Source organism: Oncorhynchus mykiss, chromosome 5, assembly GCF_013265735.2.
Source record: "Oncorhynchus mykiss isolate Arlee chromosome 5, USDA_OmykA_1.1, whole genome shotgun sequence".
NCBI classification, from domain to species: Eukaryota; Metazoa; Chordata; class Actinopteri; order Salmoniformes; family Salmonidae; genus Oncorhynchus; species Oncorhynchus mykiss.
The window spans coordinates 75,685,116-75,710,311 of NC_048569.1; the positions used below are offsets into that span (position 1 = coordinate 75,685,116).

Here is a 25,196-nt window from a genome sequence, read left to right on the forward strand (position 1 = left end):
GTTTCTTTTTGAGGTCACACTCTTTTCAATGGGTTTTCATTGGGCATACAGATTTCTAAGGGACCTTCTTGCAGTTCCTACCACTTCCACTGGATGTCAACAGTCTTTAGAAATTGGTGGAGGTTATTCCTTTGTGTAATGAAGAAGTAGCACTGTTCAGAACGAGGGTAACTTGAAGTGTACTGTTAGATAGAGGCGCGTGACCAGAAAGCTAGCTACAGTTTGTTTTCCTCCTGTATTGAACACAGATCATCCGGTCTTCAATTTTATTGGTTATTTACGTTAAGAAATACCTAACGTTGTATTACAAAGTTGTTTGAAATGTTTTGACAAAGTTTACAGGTAACTTTTGAGACATTTTATAGTCACGTTGCGCAAGTTGGAACAGGTGTTTTTCTGGATCAAACGCGCCAAATAAATTGACATTTTGGATAAATATCAACGGAATGAATTGAACAAAATGATAATTTGTGATGTTTATGGGACATATTGGAGTGCCAACAAAAGAAGCTTGTCGAAGGTAAGGAATTAATTATTTTTAATTCTATGTTTTGTGTCGCCTGCAGGGTTGAAATATGTTTCTCTCTCTTTACTGGGGTGCTATCCTCATAATAGCATAATTTGCTTTCGCCGAAAAGCCTTTTTGAAATCTGACATGTTGGCTGGATTTATAACAAGTGTAGCTTTAATTTGCTATCTTGCATGTGTGATTTCATGAAAGTTAGATTTTTATAGTAATTTATTTGAATTTGGCGCTCTGCATTTGCACTGGCTTTTGGCCAGGTGGGACGCTAGCATCTCACATATCCCAGAGAGGTTAACTTGGCTTTCGAAGACCTTAGAAAGGCAGGGTAGAATAGATATAGGTCTGTAGTAGTTTGGGTCTAGAGTGTCTCCCCCTTTGAAGAGGGGGATGACTCCGGCAGCTTTCCAATCTTTGGGGATCTCCGATGATACAAAAGAGAGGTTGAACAGGCTAGTAATAGGGGTTGCAACAAATTCAGAACAACATTTTAGAAAACTAGAGCTCCGTAGACTTCCAAAGGTTGCACCTTAGCAGAAAACTGCATGTCTATCATGGATCAGGCTAAGACCAGGTGCAGACACAGGAGGCGGATAATACGAGTCTCAGAGTTTATAACAGTACAAGGGGCAGGCAATTGGTAGGTCAACGCAGGCAAAGAGTTGATATCCAAATCAGAGTCAGGCAGGTACAGGACGGCAGGCAGGATCAGGGTCAGGACAGGCAGAAAGGTCAGAATTGAGAAGACTAGTAAACACTAGACCACAGGAAACACAGGAGCACGCTGGTAGGACTTGACTGGACAAGACGAACTGGCAACAGACAAACAGAAAACACAGGTATAAATACACATGATGTACTGGGAGACATCTGGTGGGGGTTGGACACAATGACAAGACAGGTGAAACAGATCAGGGTGTGACAGTACCCCCCCCCCCCCCCACCACCAGGCGTCCTTCCCTGGGACAAGCCTGGTTGACCTGGGTGTCAACAGAGGAAGTCTGCCATGAGTGCTGGTCCAGGATATTCCTAGTTGGGATGCAACACCTTTCCTCCGGGCCATAACCCTCCCAGTCAGTCAACCTGTTACATCTGCTCCTGCCACGCCCTCTACTTCTCATCATGGACCTCCCTAACCTGCCACCAGTCCCCCAGTGCCCTCTCTCTCTCTCTGTGTGTATGTGATGGTGTGAGGGGAGACAGGTGTGTTGGAAGCAGAGCAGATTCCCACCAGCTGCAACCTGTTCCCCTGTCAAGAACCCCATAAAAAAAACAGGGCCCTGCCACTTCCACGCTGCCAAATCGTAGCCTCTACTCAGTCAGTCTGCATTTCTCACTGTTTGTGCCTGCATAGATCCTGTTGTGCTTGTTTTCCCTAGCCTCACGCTGCTTTTTCTCTCCACTACAGTCCCGTCTGCTCTGACTCTGGTACCTGTCTCCAGTCCCGAGTCTCCTCAGTCCTGCTTCCCTGCCCTGGGTCCCTGCACTACTGCTTTCTTGGTCCTAATCACCTTGCCCCCAGCCTCAGCCTCAGTCCGGTTTCCCTACTACCCGGCCAAGATTTCCCTGGACTGCACCCCATTTCCTCTCCCACTTTTCAATAAATACATTGGTTACCTATCCTTATCTCCTCGTCTGAGTCTGCATTTGAGTTCACCTGCTCCACCCCGCATAACACAACCAGGTACTGGAATCCCCTGCCTCGAGTTTGAACACTCAGGTGGTGCCTCACCGTGTACGCCGAATAGCTGTCGATGAGACTGGGGAGAGGGGTGGGCCTGGAAACAGGAGACAAAGGGCTGTGAGACAGGGGTATAATTCTAGATACATGGAAAGTTGAATATATACGGAGGGTGCGGGGCAACAGAAGATTAACAGCAGAGGGGCTAAGGACCTTAGAGATGGGGAAAGGGCCAATTAAACAGGTGGAAAGTTTGCGGGACTCCACCTGGAAGGGCAGATCCCAAGTGGAAAGCTATGCCCTCTACCCAAGACAGTAGCGGGGATCAGGGGTCTGGTGTCGGTCCACCTGTCGTCAATACCTGGAGGTGGTCTTGAGAAGAGCGGCCCAGGCTCTCTTCCAGGTACGGCGACAGCGACAGACAAACATCTGGGAGCAAGGTATGCTGACCTCTTCCTACTTCTCCGAGAAAGGCTGATATCCCAGGGAACACTCAATAGGTGAAAGACCAGTAGCAGAACAGGGAAGGGTGTTGTGGACATATTCCACTCACACAAGTTGCTTGCTCCAGGTGGGTGGAATTGGTGGAGACGAGGCAACAAAGAGTCGTCTCCAGGTCCTGACTGGCTCGCTCCGACTGGCTGTTAGACAGGGGATGAAAACCAGAGGACAAGCTGACCAATGACTCAATGAGGGTGCAGGAACGCCTTTTAGAATCGGGATGAGAGCCTTGACCACGATCAGAGACCATGTCAACCAGAAGTCCGTGGATCCGGAAGATGTGTAGCACCATGAGCTGGGCCACCCTTAGCTGAGGGAAACTTTGGAAGGTGGATAAAATGGGCAGATTTGGAAAACCTATCCACCACCATAAGGATGGGGGTGTTGCCATCTGATGGAGGGAGACCCATGATGAAGTCCAAGGATATCTGGGACCAGGGGTGGTGAGGAACTGTGCCTTGCGGACCATACTCTCTATTCCCCAGATGATTGCAGCCGGTAGAAATGAACTAGGGAGGATGGTCTTGGGGTCTGATGGTGTAGTAGCAGGGCTGTATAGATGTGAGAGTGCGTCAGGATTCACATTCTTGGACCGCGGGCGGTAGGAAATAGTGAAATGGAAATGAGTGAATAACAGGGCCCGTCTTTGTTGAGTTGAGGCGCTTGGCAGTGCGGAGATATTTCAGGTTCTTATGGTCTGTCCACACAAAGAATGAATGTTCCACCCCTTCTAATTCTCGATTCCCATGTCATAGTTCCTCTCAGTGGGGTTAAGACGATGGGAAAGGAAGGCACAGTGATGCAGCTTCTGGTCCTGGGCAGAACGCTAGGAAAGGACAGCCCACACTCTGACGTCCGAGGCGTCGACCTCCACCACGAACTGACGGGATAAGTCCAGATGGATTAAGATGGGGCTGTAGTGAATCGCTGCTTGAGGTCTGAGAATGCCCGGTCATCTGCTGGAGACCATATGAACATAACCTTGGGAGAGGTGAGTGCAGAGAGGGGGGAAGCAAGGGTGCTTAAACCCAAGACAAAGCAACGATAGAAATTAGCAAACCTCAGGAAACGTTGCAGCTGCACTCTGGATGTGGGTTGAGGTCAATCCACCACCGCTATCACCTTGTCAGGGTCCATCTGAATTTTCTCTGCAGCGATGACGTATCCTAGGAAGGAGATTGTAGAGGGATGGAACTCACATTTCTCCTCTTTCATGAAAAGCTGGTTCTCCAGGATACGCTGGAGGACCTGTCGGACATGGAGGACATGCTCTTGAGCTGACTGGGAATAAATGAGGATGTCATCGAGGTAGACAAACACAAATCGGTTAAACATATCACTGAACACATCAATGACCAGGGCCTGGAACAGTACGAATGGCATCACCATTGTCATTGCAGTTCCTGCTAGCCGTATTAAAGGCTGTCTTCCACTCGTCTCCTTCCCATATCCGAACCAAATGGTAGGTGTTCCGGTCCAACTTGGAGAAGATGACCGCCCCCTGGAGAGGCTCGAAAGCCAAAGAGATGAGTGGTAACGGGTAACGTTTTTTAACCTTAATGTCATTAAGATCCCGGTAGTCAATACACTGATGCATGGTTTTGTCCTTCTCCACGAAGAAGAACCCGGCACCGGTTGGGGAGGCAGATTTCCACATGATCCCTGCTGCGAGAGAGTCCTCAATGTACCCTTCCATTGCTTTGGTCTCCAACCCAACAGAGAATAAAGTCGCCCCATAGGCGGTACGGTGACCAGTGGAAGGTCGATAGCACAGTCGTAGCACGGTCGATGTGGAGGAAGAGATGTGACATGGGCAGAGTTGAAAATCTCCTGGTCCTGGTCCTGGTAGTCTGCGGGAACGGGGGAGAGATCTGAGACTTTCCCCAAGCTTGCAGGAAGACGTCCTGGGGCAGGCTTCGCTGACTTCAGACAATGTGAATGGCAAAATGGACTCCAAACCATGATGGAACCCGTAGCCCAGTCGATTAGGGGGTTGTGCCTTTGGAGCCATGAAAACCCCAAATCCATGTGTACATGAGGAGAATCCAAGAGCAGAAACTGCATAGATTCACTGTGGTTGTCTGACACGCAGGTTGATAGGAACAGAATTGTGGGTGACTCTGCCAATAGAGCGCCCATCCAGCGCTCTGACGTCCATCATGAATGAAAGGGGTTGAGTGGAGATGCCCAGCTCCGACACCAGGGTAGTGTCTATAAAGCTCTCGTGAGCACCCGGACGGATTTGGACTGGTCTCCCCACAACAGGGTAGCATAGAGGGGCTTTCGAGTAGTGAGCGATTGGAAAATCCCCATACGGCTCACCAGTGTACTTATACCTACTGATGAGCCTGGCCTTTTAATGGGCAGGTAGATAAGAAATGTCCCAAAGCTCCATAATACAGACAGCTCTTGGTGTTCCATCTGTGTAAGTGCTCAACATGAGACAATCTATCCCTGCCCAGATGCATGGGCTCTGGAGGAGGCGGGTCCACAGCCCTCTGTGATTTCCAAGGGAACTCGGGTCACACTGGATTCTCTTGGAAAGGGATTCCTTGGAGGCGAGGTGGAATTCGAGGACGAGCAAGGGCAAAAAGGAACAGACCCCTTTCCCTCCTACGTTCCCGTATCCATCCATCGATCCGGACGGTCAAGGCAATGAGGAAGTCAAGGTCCATGGGCAGCTTCTGGGCTGCAAGCTTGTCTTTAATCACCTCCGATAATCCGTGAATAAACGTGTTGAACAAGGCTTCCAGGTTCCAGGCACTCTCAGACCCCCACGTGCAAAAATCCACCGCGTAGTCTGCCACACTACGGGAGTCTTGACGTAGTTGGAGCAGTTTAAGTGTGACATCTGCTCCTGCCACACCCTCTAGTTCTCATCCTGTGTCTCCATAACCTGCCGCCACTCCCCCAGTGCTCTCTCCCTCTCTCTCTGTGTGTGTGTATGTGATTGTGTGAGTGGAGACAGGTGTGTTGGAGGCAGAGCAGATCCCCACCAGCTGCAACCTGTTCCATAATCAAGGTCTTTACAAATACTCAGCCCTGCCACTTCCACGCTGCCAGTTCATAGCCTCTGCTCAGTCAGTCTGTGTTTCAAGTCATTTGTTCCTTCATAGATCTTATTATCCTATTTGCCTGTTTTCCCTAGACTGACGCTGCTTTTCTCTCAACTACAGCTCCGTCCACTCTGACTCTGGTCCGTGTCTCCAGCCCCGGACCCCCGCTCTACTGCATCTTTGGATTCCACTCCGGACCTGCTTACCCTGCCCCTACTTCCCTTTCCCCAGCCTCAGCCTCAGTTCCTGGTTCCCTGCTACCTGCCCAAGCTTCCCCTGGCCTGTACCCCCCCACACTTTTCAATAAATACCTTAGTGACCTTATTTCTGTCTCCAAGGTCTGAGTCTGCACTTGGGTTCACCTGCTCCGCCAAGTGTATCATTACGAGCAGTCTCTTTTGGACAATGGAGAATTTAACACTTTTCGTACTTCCGCCACAAACTCCTCCAGACTGAGGCAAATGGTGGACTGTTGCTCCCACACCACCGTAGCCCAAGCGAGTGCCCTCTCAGACATCAGCGTTATCACGTACTCTATCTTTGAGCGGCCCGAGGGGAATGAAAAAGGCTGCAGCTCGAAGATGAGGGAGCACTGGGACAGAAACGACTGGCAGGTTCCAGAAGCTCCAGTGTGAGAAATAATAAGTATGCCTATATGATTAAACCTTTGATATAACACCCCCCCCCCCACCCCCAAAAAGCTGTTTACAAGCATCTTACACCATTGTGCATTTTTGCTATCTATTTTCCCAACTTCAATATGTTAAATCTCATTGTTAAAATGTTTGTTATACAGTGCGTTGGGAAAGTATTTAGATCCCTTGACTTTCTCCACGTTTTGATACTTTATGGCATTATTCTAAAAGTTTTTCCTCGTCAATCTATACACAATACCCCATAATGAAAACTCAAACTGTTTTTTAAAAGCTTTTTTTCAAATGTACAAAAACAATGTAAACAGAAAAACTTGATTTACATAAGTATTCAGACCCTTTGCTATCAGACTCAAAATTGAGCCACCATTGTTCCTGTTCCCAAGAAAGCTAAGGTAACTGAGCTAAATGCTATCGCCCTGTAGCACTCACTTCCGTCATCATGAAGTGCTTTGAGAGACCAGTCAAGGACCATATTATCTCCACCCTACCTGACACCCTAGACCCACACAATCACAATCACACTGCACACTGCCCTAACCCATCTGGACAAGAGGAATACCTATGTAAGAATGCTGTTCATCGGCTACAGCTCAGCATTTAAAACCATAATACCCTCCAAACTCGTCATTAACTTCTTTGGGATAGGCGGGACGGTAACGTCCCATCTGGCCAACATCCGGTGAAATGTCAGAGTGCCAAATTAAAATGAAATTACTATACATTTTAAACTTTCATGAAATCACAAGTGCAATACATCAAAATACAGCTTAACTTGTTGTTAATCCAGCTAAGGTGTCAGATTTCAAAAAGGCTTTACGGTGAAAGCAAACCATGCGATTATCTGAGGACAGCGTCCAGCACACAAATGCATAACAAATCATTTTCAACCAGGGAGCTGCGACACGAAAGTCAGAAATATTGTAACCTTTGAAAAAAGGTTTACCTTTGAAGAAAATGCCTTACATTTGAAGATCTTCTTCTGTTGGCAGTCCAAAAGGTCTCAGTTACATTAAAAACGGTCCTTTTGTTCGATAAATTCCTTCTTTATATCCATAAAAACTCAGTTTAGCTGGCGCGCTTCAGTCAATAATTCACTCGGTTTCCCTTCATCAAAATACATACAAAATTAATCCCAAACGTTACCAATAAACTTATCCAAACAAGTCAATCAGCGTTTATAATCAATCCTTAGGTACCCTAATACGCAAATAAACAATAACATTTAATACGGAGAATTGTTATTGTCTTTACCGGAGATAAACAAAAAGAACACGCTCTCTCGGCCATGCGCTTGGCCGAAATGGGAGCCACTTAGAAAAACTACAACTTGGAAATAAGTAGAGACTCAGAGCTAGACAATTCTGTATCAGACACTAGTAGAGCTAGACAATTCTGTATCAGACACTACAGTTGAGGAACAATGGAAAGGTAATTCTGCTTTGAAAGTTGGAAAACTTGCAACCTCACTTTTGAGAAAATGGCACTTGAATGTTTTGGTACACCCATTCAGCATAGTTCACACCCTCATAAGCTTTAGCCCCATCGATCTCTTTAAGAATTCACATGTAAGTCCATGTACTAAACAAACAAAAAAATCAAGACTAAAGGCTGGTTTATACTACTGGTGTGTTCATACATTTAGTCTGGAGTGCCAGAGTGTGCTCTGGGTGTTCATAAACTCAGTGTTGTAAGATTTTCAGTTCATAAAGACAGAGCATTTCTCTCTTGGAGCATTCAGAGTGCACACTGGATGCGCTGGCTGAGAAGTAGGGTTAATCTAAGCGTTTTGACATAAAAACAGCAGTCAAGCACCTAAGCTAACTGGCTAATGTTGGCTAGCTTGCTAGCTACTTCCAGACACAAATGAGAGAACAGCTCACCCTGACCATTTTACTCGCCCTAGCAGAGCTGGTTAGGCTGATTTTATGTTATCCAGAGTGTTGGTGACTGCAACTGTGCTGCTGGCAACAATGTAATTACTATTTTTTGCCAACGTTTACTGACACAGGTATTGAGCATTCGTAAATTCCTCAGTTATTCTGGCACAGTCAGATGAGAGTGATCTGAAATCAAAGTAGACAGCCAGAGCAGAGGTTGTCGCAGTGACATCATGAACATTCAACTGAAATGATTACTTGCATAGTGTCTTTTGTTTAGACATGTAGCAAATTAGCGAAACAATGAACCATAATCCCAACGCATAGCATTTACCACACTGCATGAATCTGCAGGTAGCTAACCAACCAGGTTCAATGTTAGCTAGCTAACATTAGGCTATAACTAGCAATGCAAATGGCTCTGAGATACGAATAATATTACCACACAGATCATACATATAACGTTAGCTAGCTAGCATTTTAACTTGAAATGAAAACAACTTTCTGACAAAATTAGAAATGTGTAATATCTGAAAATGTAGCTAACTAGACTATCTTACCCATATACATGGATGGATGCTTCTCCCTCTCTGTCATGGATGTCATTGTTGCCCTTAGTTTGAAGATGTAATCTGGAGACATGTTTTATACAACAGCCTTCTGTGCGTTCTCTTTTCGACTCTGTCTGCATATTTGCAATCACACGCCAGAAATGTCTCAATCTCCTTACCTATCATACTCTAATTTCACTGATTTCAAAACTCCGTCCTCCAAAAAGTGGAGCGCAAAACTTATGTAGTTCTACCAAGTGATATCTTCCAAAAAAGTCTCGTTAGAAAAGGTTACCTACATGGCAGACCAATCCGAACTCATCTCTCGGCATGTCCAGCTCACTCATTTTCTCAGCCATCATGGCTAGCTTGAAGGTTCCTTTTTTTTCCGAGGCAAACACAACTACCGTTGTAATTTAACAATTTTATTGGAATTTACAAATGGCATACAAGTTTGTTAATTAAGGCACATACAAGTTCACATGTTCCAGAAGGCATTTCTGCATGGTGGATCTCCTGTGAAGTAGTGAGCCGTGACATACCCATAGTTTCCTGAAAGGAGTCACAAATATGGATTCCCCCAAGAATTGCAGGAAATGCAAAAAACAAAAAATCCCCTGGAAATCCCCCCCCCCCCCTTTTGCACCTCCACTTTCAGACACATTCAGACGCCTATGTTTGTGTGATAATGTGTGCACTTGCGCCTGCGTGCATTTGGCTACCCTCTATGTCCCTGTCTGAAGGAAAGTGCCTCCTGTGGAAGCCGTGCTGCCCACAGACAGTGTGTCAGGCCGTCTGATGTGTAGCCTCCGGCGGGAGGACCGTTTGGGTAATTTCTGGTCTTACAGACCCATGCTGCTCTCCTTTCTCTGTTTCAGCCTGGGGACTGTCTGTCTGTCCACTGTGTCTCTGAGGGGAAAACTAGACTCCGCTTGAACTGATTCCATTGCTCTCTCTGTACCCCCTCTCCATCACTCTCTCCATTAGTATTTTCCTCTTTCTCCATCCCTTCCTCCCTGCCCCTCTCTATCTCTTCTTCCCTCCCTGTTTGTTTACCTGTAGCCACTGCCAACAGCTACCCTCCAACATTGTTATGTGGACCTCCAGCTATCATGATTTATCCACAGAGGCATTGACCTTACCCACTCAGGTAAAAATAGCCATGTTGTCTGTTCTGCAGCTAGCAGTCTCACTGATGTCCTTGCCTTACGCCAGCTTAGCACTTAGCCTACACTTGTTATCTAAACACTCTCATAGAGTAGGCTTAATCCTGATGAACACATCAGCCCTGATTTATGGCTCATCTAGAGAGGCATGGGGTAAAGCCAGGACAGAAGCCTCTCAGTCTAAGCTCATCAAACAAATACAGTCTATCTATTTTTACTCTTTGCTCTCTTCAGGTACATCGATGTACAGTCCTGTTAATGTCACTTTGTTCCCCCACAGTGGTAGTTTGCTTCTGCTTGAGTTTAATAGTTACTGCTGCCCAGTAGGCTACAATAAACTCCAAGGCACTCTAAACCAGGACAAATAAGTATGAGTAAGACACACACGCATGCACAAATGCATGTGCACTTGCACATCTCTTGCTAACACACACACACACACACGCACACGCACACGCACGCGCACACATGGAGGTGGAAGTTGAGGATTGAGGCATAAGACACAAGGTTTGTGATGACCCTGAGATTGGCCATACCCATCCAGCCCTGAGTGATGAGGATATTACTATTTAAAATAAATATATGCACAGAGTGGTCATGGTAATTGGGACATTCTGCAGAGCATCAGATAATAAGCTTTTGTTTTTGTCGCTGTTTTAGAATCATTGTATGTTTTACAAAAAAACTTGTTAAGCATTTTAGCACATCAAAAAATATATACTGAACAAAAATATAAATGCAACATGCAACAATTTCAATGATTTTAATGAGTTACAGTTCAATTGAAATAAATAAATTAGGCCCTAATCAATTGATTTCACATTACTGGCGCAGCCACTAGGGAGCCAGGCCCACCCACTGGGGAGTCAGGCCCATCCAATCAGAATGAATTTTTCCCCACAAAAGGGCATTATTACAGACAGAAATACTCCTCACCAGCTGTCCGGATAGCTGGTATCAGAAGATCCTGCAGGTGAAGAAGCCGGATGTGGAGGTCCCGGGCTGGCGTGGTTACACTTGGTCTGCGGTATTGAAGTCAGATGGAAGTACTGCCAAATTCTCTAAAATGACGTTGGAGGTGGCTTATGGTAGAGAAATTACATAAAATTCTCTGCCAACAGCTCGTGTGGATATTCCTGCAGTCAGCATGCCAATTGCACGCTCGCTTAACACTTGAGACATCCGTGGCATTGTGTTTTGTGACAAAACGGCACATTTTAGAGTGCATTTTTATTGTCCCCAGCACAAGGTGTACCTGTGTAATGATCATGCTTTTTAATCAGCTTCTTGATATGCCACACCTGTCAGGTGGATGGATTATCTTGGAAAATGAGAAATACTCACTAACAGGGATGTAAACTAATTTGTGCACAACATTTGAGAGAAATCAGTTTTTTTGTGCAAAATGAACATTTCTGAGATCATATATTTCAGTTCATGAAATATGGGACCAACAATTTACAAGTTGCTTTTATATCTTTGTTCAGTGTATGTGTGTGTTTTGGGGTCTGGATTCATGCTCTATGTGGTGATAATAACCACTAGTATAATGATTATCAAGTTTATGATTACAAGTCGGACCATTGCTCTTCTGTTGGTATTTTGATATTTTGTCTGCAAAGTCAGGAATGATACTCTTAATCCTGACTTTAGTTTTTTATGTAATCAATTTATTTGGGGGATTAGGTTTGCAGACCACTCCATCCAGAAAGTATACATTTGACAGCTCATTATGTTTAAAACTTTCGCAGTTGCTAACCATCTGTTGGGTCAGTTGTTTTAAAAGTATTGTAGCTATCTATGTTTAGGCAGCTGTTTGCTCTTTTAAACCCATCCTGTTCACAGTTTGAATGTAGACTTTCATATAGTGTTTCTGTGTTGAGAGTGGCCACACAGAATCTTTGTTGGATTAGGGGCAGGTGCTTGTGTGAGATATGCAGGAGAGGGAGGAGTACTGAGATAAGGGAAGAGGGAGGGGTAAGGGAAGAGGGAGGAATGGAGAGATGGAAGAGAGGGAGGGAAGAATAGAGGGAGAGATGTTGATTCTCTTTACACAAGGATGAGACAGTTAGGTCCATAATTATTGCCACCCTTGATAAAGTTGACCAAAACAGACTGTAAAATAAATAAAACATATATTGAGCTATATTATTGTATGCTCAAAAATGCGGAAATTTATATTATTTCATACTAATACAAATGCTCAGCGAAAGAGCTAATGTTTAACAAGTAATTCATTTGATTTTTTTAAAGATATGGGTAAAACTGATTATCACCACTGTTTTAATTCTATTGCGCCCTAAAACTCAACTCTGGACTTTGAAGCCAGTTCCCCTGCATTTTTTTTCATTGTTCCCCTCTAATCAGGGACTGATTTATACCTGGGACACCAGGTGGGTGTCTTTTTCTGAAATATTTCATGAAATTGGAGAACATGTTGGGTGGGATCATAGACCATTCCTCCATGCAGAATGTTTCCAGATATGGAAATGGGATATAGAAAAGATATAGAAGACTGTGATGGCCATTGAAAAATTTCAGTTTTGTGGTCAACTAAACATTTCGATGTGGATTTTGCTTAGTGCGTGGAGTTATTTTCTTGCTGAAAGATCCACATAATTTTGACCCCCTATCTTTTTAACATATTTTTTTAATGACTTAAACATTATCTCTTTCTCTGAGCAATTGCATTAGTATATAAAGTAACATCAATTAGCATTGTTTTTGCATGCAACATAGCTCAGTATTTGTAATATTACTTTTATGCAGTCATTTTTGCATCTTTATCAACATTGCCAAAAATGATTGACCTAACTGTAGATGCTTGTGTGAGAAACTGAAAGGAATAGGGATACCTATTGAGAGAGAAGAGAAGGGAGGAAGGAGAAGAAAAATAAATAGGAAGGAAGAGTTGCTTTGACTTTCTGAGTAGGGGGATGAAAAATCAGAGGGAGAGAGAACGGGAGAGAGAGAGAGAGAGAGAGAGAGAGGTGTGAAACATGTAGGTTGGATGTGTGGGTGCTTCAAAGCCGCCTCTCTCCATCTGTGACTCCTTCACTGTTTGACATTTACACACACACACACACACACACACACACACACACACACACACACACACACACACACACACACACACACACACACACACACACACACACACACATTTCAAAACTTGTAAACAGTGCACTGCTGTAGTAAATAATCAAGAACCAATTTTACCTAACTATATTTGGAGTAGCGAACACACTCTCCACTTACGTCTCCAACGGTATGTATTATCCAGATGATGACAGTTGCCTGTCCTGTAAACAAACAGTCTCCATCTTTTATATTCTGATGTCAGTCAAGATCAAACAGACATACAGTACATTAAAACAGCAGATGTACGTAACGGCAGCCTGCCTCCCATCCCTTATCCATAGTGGACTTACTTACGTAATGAAACTATCTACTAGCCAGATGAATATGAATGATGCTTTACCTTAGCCCTGTTGTGTATGAGAGAAGCGCAGGTAGACACTCTCTCTCTCTCTACCTCCCCAGCGTACGTTTGAGGAGAATAAGCCGATGTTCATCCAACGTTGGTGTGTGTGTGTGACTGTGTGTGTAGATGTCTGCGATGGCACTCCTCTTGAGTGGCGATATCTCTGCTGTTACTGTTACAGTTGCAGTGATGAGTAGGAGGCTAGGAGCCATACAGCATGCTCATCGGTTTCAAAACATTGGAGAAAGAGAAACAGAGACAGGCGTATGGAGAGGGGAATATGGAGAAAGGGAGAAACAGAGGGAGGGAGAGGTAGAGAACGCTGTTAATGCTCAGAGAATTCTCTGAGGACAAGCCAAGCTTCAGCAGAGTAGTTGCTTTAAACAATATATGGGCAAAGATACAGTGTATAGAAATATACAGTTGTACACAGGGGCTGTATAGAAATACTGTTCTGGACAGAGAATGTTGAGGCATTTTCAGGATAACCACTGAGGTGAGGTAGGACAGAAACATTATTCAGTCTATAAAAAATAATAATGATGCTGGCAGATGGACTAAAGCCTTCCTTTCATCCACCTCTCTCTTAGAGGAGGGAGAGGTGAGGAGGGAGAGGCGAGGCGAGGAAGGAGAGGGAGAGGATTGGAGAGGAGAGAAATGAATTTGATATCTTTCAGCAGAGGATGATATACACAGCAAGGATGTGACCACTGTGCTGCTTCCACATCGAGAAACATCCCTCTGAATATCTAATAACTAAAATATTACACTGACAAACACACATACACACATTGGTTTGAAGCCGAAAAAGAAAGGACATTCACATGAGCACCAACAATGCCTAATCCACCCATGCTCTACCAAGGTTTTCCAACACACAGCTTCAAATTATGTGTAGGCAGGTTTCTTAGGATTCAAACCTTCTCAAACAACCTAATACATACTAGAGTAGGTGCTTCCACAATAATGTGATTTGTATTGAATACAAGGTAAAGTGTTGGATTCTTCACATACCACAGTAAGGCATTATCCCATTACGCTACATTTTCATGTCAAAAATAAATAAAAATGAAAGCAAGGTTTGCTTTTATAATCACAAGACCATTAGGCTTGATTGAGCTGTTTTGTCTTGTAATAATGTGGTGTATGCATGTATTTCCTTAAACCTTTATTTTAGCAATACGTGTCATAAAGAAATCATAATGACATAATGTTTTGGTCAGTAGGTGCCCAACATATCAACACAGTAGCTCAGATAGATAGAGCCTGTCTACATTCCGGATTCATGTAACTGCCTGTGTAATATTGACATAAGCTCAGAACCCCTTGTGTGTTAAAAATTGTCCTGTTTTATCAATTGCTGTGCTGATCAATTGACAATTCATTACCCCTGTCAAAATAATATGTTGCTTTTTGTACTTTAATTTCTTTTTGCAATAAAGATGGTGATGCAAAGTTAATACACATTTACAATAGACCTAAATCTAAAAATACATACAGCCAAATGATATACAGTGCTTTCAGAAAGTATTCAGACCCCTTGACGTTTTCCACATTTTGTTGTTAGAGACTTATACTAAAATGCCCAAAAAAGGGTTTAATACATTTTTGCGAATGTATTACAAATACAAAACTTAAATATCACATTTACATAAGTATTCAGACCCTTTACTCAGTACTTTGTTGAAGCACCATTGGCAGCAATTACAGCCTTGTGTCCTGAAGCCACTCCTGCATTGTCTTGGCTGTGTGCTTACTGTAGGGTTGCTGTCCTGTTGGAAGGTGAACCTTCGCCCCAGTCTGAGGTCCTGAGCACTCTGGAGCAGGTTTTCATCAGCAATCTCTCTGTACTTTGCTCTGTTTTTCTTTCCCTCAAACCTGACTAGTCCCCCAGTCCCTGCCACTGAAAAACATCCCCACATCATGATGCTGCCACCACCATGCTTCACCGTAGGGATGGTGCCAGGTTACCTCCAGATGTGACTCATGACATTCAGGCCAAAGAGTTCAATCTTGGTTTCATCAGACCAGAGACTCTTGTTTCTAATGGTTTGAGAGTCCTTTAGGTGCCTTTTGGCAAACTCCAAGCGGGCTGTCATGTGCCTTTTACTTAGGCGTGGCTTCCATCTGGACACTTCCATAAAGGCCTGATTGGCGGAGTGCTGCATAGATGATAAAAATCAGCATGTGAGAGTGATAAATTATAAATGTAATCAAAAATGTTGCACCTACAAACTTATTCAGTCCGAAAGGTGTCCAGTCTAATGGTCCCTTTATGGACTCTGTTGTCTTGTTCTTATCCAACGGCAAGATATTGAGCTAGTTCCCGGCTAAAGATTTTGCTAACGAACCTGTAAAAAATTTGGTGTGTGGTTTTTGGTAACGGACGTACGGCTCATGATGAATGGCGCGGAGTGTGTCATCGAGATTGGTGTCATATTGCCCTATATATGATTGTAGCGACATTATAGTAAATTATAGTAAACACAATTGAAACTGAAATAATAACTACAAGTGGAAAAACTATTTAGTAGACTGATATAAAATAAAAAATAAAAACATTTGAAAACTTTAATCTGAACAACACCCACAAAAAATGTATTGGATAAAGACCTAGGTACGACAGCTATACTGTCCAAATATTTTTGGAATTTGGTAAGGATGTAAACACAAATAAGACACACATTTTGGGGGAATTGCAGGGGAAAAAATGGCTAAATGTTTTGTTTGCTTGATGGCATAATAAGCTTTAAACTTCTAATTTGTCTCTCTGCCAACAAGAAGGGTGTGAACAGTTTGAACAGTTTGGGGTCCTATGGATTGCGAGGTGGGGGTTTGTTACTACGCCAATAAATCAAAATATCTTTCCGGGCCTTTGCCACCTAGGACATTTGTGTGACTGGACCATCTCAAATACTACTTGAGTGCCCCTGCTATAGGCCGACAGCACATAAGTGACTCCTTACCTTCCCAAGCACTAAAACTAAAAACCGAAACTAAAACAGCTTCATTAAATTGTACCTGCAAAACACCAGTCTCAACGTCAACAGTGAAGAGGCGACTCCGGGATGCTGGCCTTCTAGGCAGTGTTGCAAAGAAAAAGCCGTATCTCAGACTGGTCAATAAAAAGAAAAGATTAAGATGGGAAAAAGAACGCAGACACTGGACAGAGGAACTGTGCCTAGAAGGCCAGCATCCCGGAGTCGCCTCTTCATTGTTGACGTTGAGACTGGTGTTTTGCAGGTACAATTTAATGAAGCTGCCAGTTGAGGACTTGTGAGGTGTCTGTTTCTCAAACTAAACACTCTAATGTGCTTGTCCTCTTGCTCAGTTGTGCACCGGGGCCTCCCACTCCTCTTTCTATTCTGGTTAGAGCCAGTTTGTACTTTTCTGTGAAGGGAGTAGTACACAGCGCTGTATGAGATCTTCAGTTCTTGGCAATTTTTCGCATGGAATAGCCTTTATTTCTCAGAACAAGAACAGACTAATGAGTTTCAGAGGAAAAGTTTGTTTCTGGCCATTTTGAGCCTGTAATCAAACCCACAAATGCTCATGTTCCAGATACTCAGCTAGTTTGAAGAACGGCAGTTGTATTGCTTCTTCTGTTCCCAAGAAAGCTAGGTAACTGAGCTAAACGACTACCGCCCCGTAGCACTCACATCCGTCATCATGAAGTGCTTTGAGAGACTAGTCAAGGACCATATCACCTCCACCCTACCTGACACCCTAGACCCACTCCAATTTGCTTACCGCCCAAATAGGTCCACAGACGATGCAATCGCAACCACACTGCACACGGCCCTAACCCAACTGGACAAGAGGAATACCTATGTGAGAATGCTGTTCATCGACTACAGCTCGGCATTTAACACCATAGTGCCCTCCAAGCTCGTCATCAAGCTAGAGACCCTGGGTCTCGACCCCGCCCTGTGCAACTGGGTACTGGACTTCCTGACGGGCCGCCCCCAGGTGGTGAGGGTAGGCAACAACATTTCCACCCCGCTGATCCTCAACACTGGGGCCCCACAAGGCTGCGTTCTGAGCCCTCTCCTGTACTCCCTGTTCACCCACGACTGTGTGGGCACGCACGCCTCCAACTCAATCATCAAGTTTGCGGACGACACAACAGTGGTAGGCTTGATTACCAACAACGACGAGAAGGCCTACAGGGAGGAGGTGAGGGCCCTCGGAGTGTGGTGTCAGGAAAATAACCTCACACTCAACGTCAACAAAACTAAGGAGATGATTGTGGACTTCAGGAAACAGCAGAGGGAACACCCCCCCTATCCACATCGATGCATCAGTAGTGGAGAGGGTAGTAAGTTTTAAGTTCCTCGGCGTACACATCACAGACAAACTGAATTGGTCCACCCACACAGACAGCATCGTGAAGAAGGCGCAGCAGCGCCTCTTCAACCTCAGGAGGCAGAAGAAATTCGGCTTGTCACCAAAAGCACTCACAAACTTCTACAGATGCACAATCGAGAGCATCCTGTCGGGCTGTATCACCGCCTGGTACGGCAACTGCTCCGCCCACAACCGTAAGGCTCTCCAGAGGGTAGTGAGGTCTGCACAACGCATCACCGGGGGCAAACTACCTGCCCTCTAGGACACCTACACCACCCGATGTCACAGGAAGGCCATAAAGATCATCAAGGACAACAACCACCCGAGCCACTGCCTGTTCACCCCGCTATCATCCAGAAGGCGAGGTCAGTACAGGTGCATCAAAGCTGGGACCGAGAGACTGAAAAACAGCTTCTATATCAAGGCCATCAGACTGTTAAACAGCCACCACTAACATTGAGTGGCTGCTGCCAACACACTGACTCAACTCCAGCCACTTTAATAATGGGAATTGATGGGAAATGATATAAAATATATCACTAGCCACTTAAAACAATGCTACCTAATATAATGTTTATATACCCTACATTATTAATCTCATATGTAAATATATATACTGTACTCTATATCATCTACTGCATCTTTATGTAATACATGTATCACTAGCCACTTTAACTATGCCACTTTGTTTACATACTCATCTCATATGTATATACTGCACTCAATACAATCTACTGTATCTTCCCTATGCCGCTCTGTACCATCACTCATTCATATATCTTTATGTACATATTATAGACTTGTGTCTATAAGGTAGTAGTTTTGGGATTGTTAGCTAGATTACTTGTTGGTTATTACTGCATTGTCGGAACTAGAAGCACAAGCATTTCGCTACACTCGCATTAACATCTGCTAACCATGTGTATGTGACAAATAAAAATTTGATTTGATTTCTTTAATCAGGACAACAGTTTGCAGCTGTGCTAACATAATTGCAAAAGGGTTTTCTATTAATCAATTAGCCATTTAAAATGATAAAATTGGATTAGCTAACACAACATGCCATTGTAACACAGGAGTGATGGTTGCTGATAATAGGCCTCTGTATGACTATGTAGATATTCCCCCCCCAAAAAACCGATTCCAGCTACAATAGTCATTTACAACATTCACAATGTCTACACTGTATTTCTGATCAATTTGATGCTATTTTAATGGACAAACCATGTGCTTTTCTTTCAAAAACAACGTAATTTCTAAGTGACCCCAAACTTTTGAACGGTAGTGTAAATCTAAAAATGAATAGAAATAAAAATGAATAGAAACTCACAAAACTATAATAACCTTGCTCAGAACCCACCAATGTTTAAGTGTATGTGCACACAGACATAGACGGATGCACTTATACACAAACACTACACACACATAACTCAGTCATCCAGTGCTGCGATGCCAAATGGGGAACAGGGGCACTCATCCACAGCAGGAAACAACAGGGAGGTGGCTGTAGTGGAGTGAGGTCTCATGGTCAGGGTGTTGGGAGGCAAACACAGCAGCAGCTCAGATACATGTTAGCAGTGTTTTTCTTAGACAGTAGAGAAAGAAGAAAACACCTTTCTAAGCATGGGAAATGTATGGATGTGTTTATTTTTATTTCACATGGTGGAGCAGAAATACTTCCCATTTTCCAGCAACAGCACAAACAAAGTGCAGAGCCCCAGGGTTGTCTCTTTCTCTAGCGCTTTATTTCTTTCTCCCTTTGTTTCTCTTTCATTGTCTCTCTCTCTCTCTCTTTATCTGTCGCTTGTTCAGGGGCATAATTGGCACGTGCACTTCACTGCTGAACAACCCTTTCTAGTCTCCTGTCAAATCATTGGGGAGTCGGAGGAATGTAGCGGCCAATTACTGAACAACAATGAACATGCCATCCCTTGATATCACCAATGACAATTGTGACAGTATGCACAAAGAGAAAAAACAGTGCTTTTCATAGCATATTCAATCAGAAATATACATAGCTGTCAGAAGGCTCACCCTTAAAAGCCCTGAGCCAAAGTCTTTTTCCTTTAACTTCCCGCCACATCAGGCAACGTCAGACAGAAGCAAAGTTTGTTTGCCACAAGGAGAGAATCAGCCGCAAGCAAATCAAATGGAGCCCTTTTCAATACTAGGAAGAACCGTACAAAAGGAAAGTGATGAGAGATGTCCGCCCACTTGGTACCAAGGACACACACCTTTCATACGGCTACTACAGTCAGAGCTAACTAATGCTGCTGGAATCGCTGATGTCATTCAAATCCCACAGACACTTATTTCTCTCAATCGTTCTTTCTCTTTACCTCTGCTGTAGATGACTAATCGACATGGAGAACCTTCCCGGCAATTGTGTGAGAGTGTGTGTGTGTCGTGTGTGTGTGTCATGTGTGTGCACATGTCACCCCCCTTTCTCTTTCTTTAAACATTTAACTAAAGTGAATCCCTGTTATTATTGCTTCCTAACCATTGACCTTTCATCTCTCTGCCGTCTCTTTGTCTGTCTCACGTGGCCGCTGTCTGCTGGAACTGCACATGTCACATGCTGAGAAGCCTACATTCAGTATTGCAGCTCTGCTCTATCAGGCACACTGCTCCTCACAGCCTCACAGCAAACAGATTATTCTACAGATGTCTGACTTCTGTACCCGTGACCAGCTATGTTCACTCACATAAAGCACACACATTCACTTCACTTCCAGATTACATTATTGGGGAAAGTTAGAAGGCATCATTGGACCAAAATAGCACAATTAAAGTATTTACTCATCATGCACATATTATACAAGTAGGTCAGCTTAAGAGTATTGTATATCTAGGATTCAGATGTGGGATCCATTACAAAAAAAGACGTCAAATTTTCAGTTGAAAATAACTGTTTTCACATGTTGATCTTAAATTTCAAATCATATTTTCACGTGTATTCAATCTAGAGTTTACATGTTAACACCACCTATTCACTTGAGGAGAACAGCATGTTTTTACATCACATGTGAATTGCAGTTCCCTTTCAGACAGACAACTTCGGTACAACACACTGTGGGGGAGTCCCACTCTCGCGACTTTGTTTGAAGATCTACAATCCCGCCTGACAAGGCCAATAAAATCCTTGCCTCGGTGGACACCCCGCCTGTCAAAGGTGATAAGCGTGAGGCTCGGATTTATTCCTTAAATTATTCCGCTCTTCACCTCGGAGTGAAAAGGAACGATTCATACTCCAACTAATCTGTCCCATTTTGTACTTGTTCTCATAAGTTTCCTAATCACAAACAATTTGTTATTCTTCAATTTGCTAGCGAAATTAGTAAGATTGCTAAGAAAGCAACAGAGACGACGATGGCTAAGTCTGGTTTGGGGTCGAGATCGTGCCCCCAGTCATGCGGTTATAGAATTTCTCTGAAAGATACTCACGATTTATGTGTAGTTTGTGGAGATGAGGTGAGAGATGGTCCTGCCACAGCACAGGGAAGGAGACAGCCCTAGCTCGGGGATGGGAGGTGGCGCAGGATCGGGTTCTCCCTTGCCAGCCTCCCCAAACACCCATGGTGACAACAGTACCCCCAAGTGGTCTGGTTCACCACCATCGACCTAAAGGATGCATACTTTCACGTGCCCATGTACCCCAGTCACCCCATATATGGGAGAGGTTCGGCAGGGCCAACATAAATCTTTACTCATTGCTGGAAAACACACAGTGTTGTCTTTTTTCCTTGATAAGGGATCCGAATGCCCCATGGTGAACGGACGTTCTGTCATACCAGTGGCCTCAGATCCTTCTTTACGCATTTCCACCAGTGGTTCCGATTCAGCCAACATTGGAGAGAGTGTGCCGGGAGGGCTTATAATTCATTATTGTGGCTCCCCATTGGACCAGGCAGCCTTGATTTGCGAAGACCTGTTGTCCCACGTGAAAGGACAGGTTTGGCACAAGGGCGCCTTCCACGAAAGGTCTGTATTTGTATAAGTGGCAAGCGCTTGAGCTCTGGTGCCAAAATAAAGACCTGTTCCTTTTCAGTGCTCTGTGAGGGACATCCTTGTGTTCCTAGAGGAGCTTTTTGAGCAAAAAGTGAACATGGCTGCTATCTCAGCTGTCATGTGGGAATTGATGGAGCCTCATCTGGGGCTCACCCCCTGGTGGTGCGGTTCCTGAAAGGTGTACATTGTCTCAGACCAGTATCTAAACCTATTGCGCCCACATTGGACTTGACGCTGGATTTGGAGGCATTGTTTGAGATCCCCTTTGAGCCTCTGTAGTCAGTGGACATAAAGATACTCTCTTACAAAATCTCTCTGCTCATGTCTTTGGCTAAATGGTTAAATGTGTTGGGGACCTCCACCCGTTGTCTGTACACCTTTCCGGTACTCAGTTCGCCTCAGACGACTATAAGGTGAGTCACCTTATGCATTGGGGTTGGCTTGGGGCGGGATTATATTTCCCTATAATATGCACCGAAACTGACTGACTGAAAAGGAATGTAACGTTATAACTATAACTACTGTTCGCTGATGGAAGGAAACGAGGTACAACACATGTTTGACCCGCACTGACAACTCCTGGGCTCTGTAAAGAGAGGTGTTAAATTGAAGGAATGAATCCGAGCCACACGCTTATCACCTGTGGAATGCGGGGCTTGAAGCGAGGCGCAGATTTCATTGGCCTTGTCGAGCGTGATTGTAGATCTTTCAACCTAAGTCACCAGAGTGCGACTCCCCCATAATATGTTGTACCTCGTTTCCCTTCTTCAGGGAACAGTACTTAAAGTCATAACATTACGTTTCACATGTAAAATGTGCAGTTTCCGGTGCATCAAGTCTGACACCAAAAGGCTCCTGAACAGTATCCAAAAGTATGTGTACACCGCTTCAAATTTGTGGATTTGGCTAGTTCAGCCACACCGATTACTGACAGATGTATAGAATCGAGCACACAGACATGCAATCTCCATAGACAAACATTAACAGTAGAATGGCCCATACTGAAGAGCTCAGTAACTTTCAATGTGGCACCGTCAAATGATTCCACCTTTCTATCATGTCAGTTAGTCAAATTTCTGCCCTGCTAGAACTGCTGTTATTGTGAAGTGGAAACGTCTAGGAGCAACAACGGCTCAGCCTCAAAGTGGTAGGCCACACAAACTCACAGAATGGGACCACAGAGTGCTGAAGTGGGTATTGTGTAAAAATCGTCTGTCCTCGGTTGCAACACCTACTACTGAGTTCCAAACTGCCTCTGGAAGCGAAATTAGTATAATAACTGTTTGTCTGGAGCTTCATGAAATGGGTTTCCAAGGCCGAGCAGCCACACACAAACCTAAGATCACCATGCACAATGCCAAGCTTCGGCCTGTGTGGTGTAAAGCTTGCTGCCATTGGACTCTGGAGCAGTGGAAACGTGTTTTCTGGAGTTATGAATCATGCTTCTACATCTGGCAGTCCAAAGGACGAATCTGGTTTTGGCGAATGCCAGGACAACGCTACCTGCCCCAATGCATAGTACCAACTGTAAAGTTTGGTGGAGGAGAAATAATGGTCTGGGGCTATTTTTCATGGTTCGGGTTAGGCCCCCTAGTTCCAGCGAAAGGAAATCTTAATGCTACAGCATATAATGACATTCTAGACGATTCTGTATTTCCAACTTTGTGGCAACAGTTTGGGAAGGCCATTTCCTGTTTCAGCATGCCAATTCCCAAATGCACAAAACGAGGTCCATACAGAAATGGTTTGCCGAGATCGGTGTGGAAGAACTTGATAAGCCTGCACAGAGCCCTGACCTCAACCCCATTGAACACCGTTGGGATGAATTGAAATCCCGACTGAGAGCCAGGCCTGATCGCCGAACATCAATGCCCAACCTCCAAATTAATTAATGCTCTTGTGGCTGAATGGAAAGCCTTCCCAGAAGAGCAAGTGTGCACATACTTTTGTAGTGTAGTTCTGCTATATGAAGGTCACTGCCTGTGAAAGGGGCATTCCTTAGTTACTACATCCATTTTTGAACTCATACATTAATGATATTTTCAGTATGTGGGGAAGGGTATAAAACCATTTATAAAGTTTTGAAAGTTTCCAAGAGCACAGTGGTCTCCATCATTGTGAAATATAAAAAAATACAGAACTACCCAGGCTCTGCCTAGAGTTGGCCATTGTACCAAACTGACCAACTGGGCAAGAAGGACCTTGATCAGGGAGGTGACCAAGAACCCAATGACCACTCTGACAGAACTACAGAGTTTATTGGTTGAGATGGGAGAACATGCCAGAAGGCAGCAGTCTCTGCAGCACTTCACCAATCTGGGCTTTATGGCAGAGTGGCCAGACAGAACCCAATCCTGAGAAAAAGGAGCATGACAGCAAGCCTGGCGTTTGCAAAAAGGAACCGTGAAAGAGTCTGAAAGCATAAGGCAAAATATTCTGTGGTCTGATGAGACTCTTTGTCCTGAATGCAAAACGCTATGTCTGAAGAAAACCAAGCACAGCTCATCACCCATCTAACACCATCCCTCCCGTGAAGCATGGTGGTGCAGCATCATGTCATGGGTATGCTTTTCAGCGGCAGGGACTGGGAGACTGGTAAGAGGGAACAATGAATGAAGCCAAATACAGGCAAATCCTTGAAAAGAACCTGCTTCAGAGTGCGAACAATCTTAGACTTGGGCAAAGATTTACGTTCCAACAGGACAATGACACCAAGCTTAGAGCCAAAGCAACGCTAGAATGGCTTCAGAACAATAATGTGGAGTGGCCCAGAGAAAGCCCAGACATGACTCCCATAAAACATCTGTGTAAAGACTTGAAGATTGAAGTTAGCCGCTGCTATCGATGTAAGTTAATAGAGCCTGAGAAACATTGCAAGGAAGAATGGCAGCTTCATTAAATAGTACCTGCCAAAACCCAGTCTCAACATCAACAGTGAAGCGGCAACTCCTGGCATTCTAGGTAGAGTTCATTTGTCCAGTGTCTGTGTTATTTTGCCCATCTTAATCTTTTCTTTTTATTGGCCAGTCTGAGATATGGCTTTTTCTTTGCATCTCTGCCTAGAAGGCCAGCATCCCGGAGTCGCCTCTTCACTGTTGACGTTGAGACTGGTGTTTTGCGGGTACTATTCAATGAAGCTGCCAAGTTGAGGACTTGTGAGGCGTCTGTTTCTCAAACTAGACACTCTAATGTACTTGTTCTCTTTCTCAGTTGTGCACCGGGGCCTCCCACTACTCTTTCTATTCTGGTTAGGCCAGTTTGCGCTGTTCTGTGAAGGGAGTAGTACACAGCGTTGTATGAGATCTTCAGTATCCTGGCAATTTCTCGCATGGAACAGCGTTCATTT

At 44.3% G+C, this 25,196-nt stretch overlaps 1 protein-coding gene across 2 annotated transcripts in view; it reads right to left on the reverse strand.

Moving 5' to 3' along the window:
* The window catches only part of rgs8 (regulator of G protein signaling 8), a 34,754-nt gene extending 13,403 nt beyond the window's left edge, over positions 1-21,351 (reverse strand). The window contains exon 1 of one of the 2 annotated variants that reach the window (XM_021604382.2): positions 21,287-21,351. The gene's annotated coding sequence lies outside the window, so the exon portion shown is untranslated. Of the gene's footprint in view, positions 1-13,492; positions 13,806-21,286 lie in introns of those variants that run through there. The other variant, XM_021604380.2, reaches the window with a different exon arrangement.
* Positions 21,352-25,196: the final 3,845 nt, after the last annotated feature.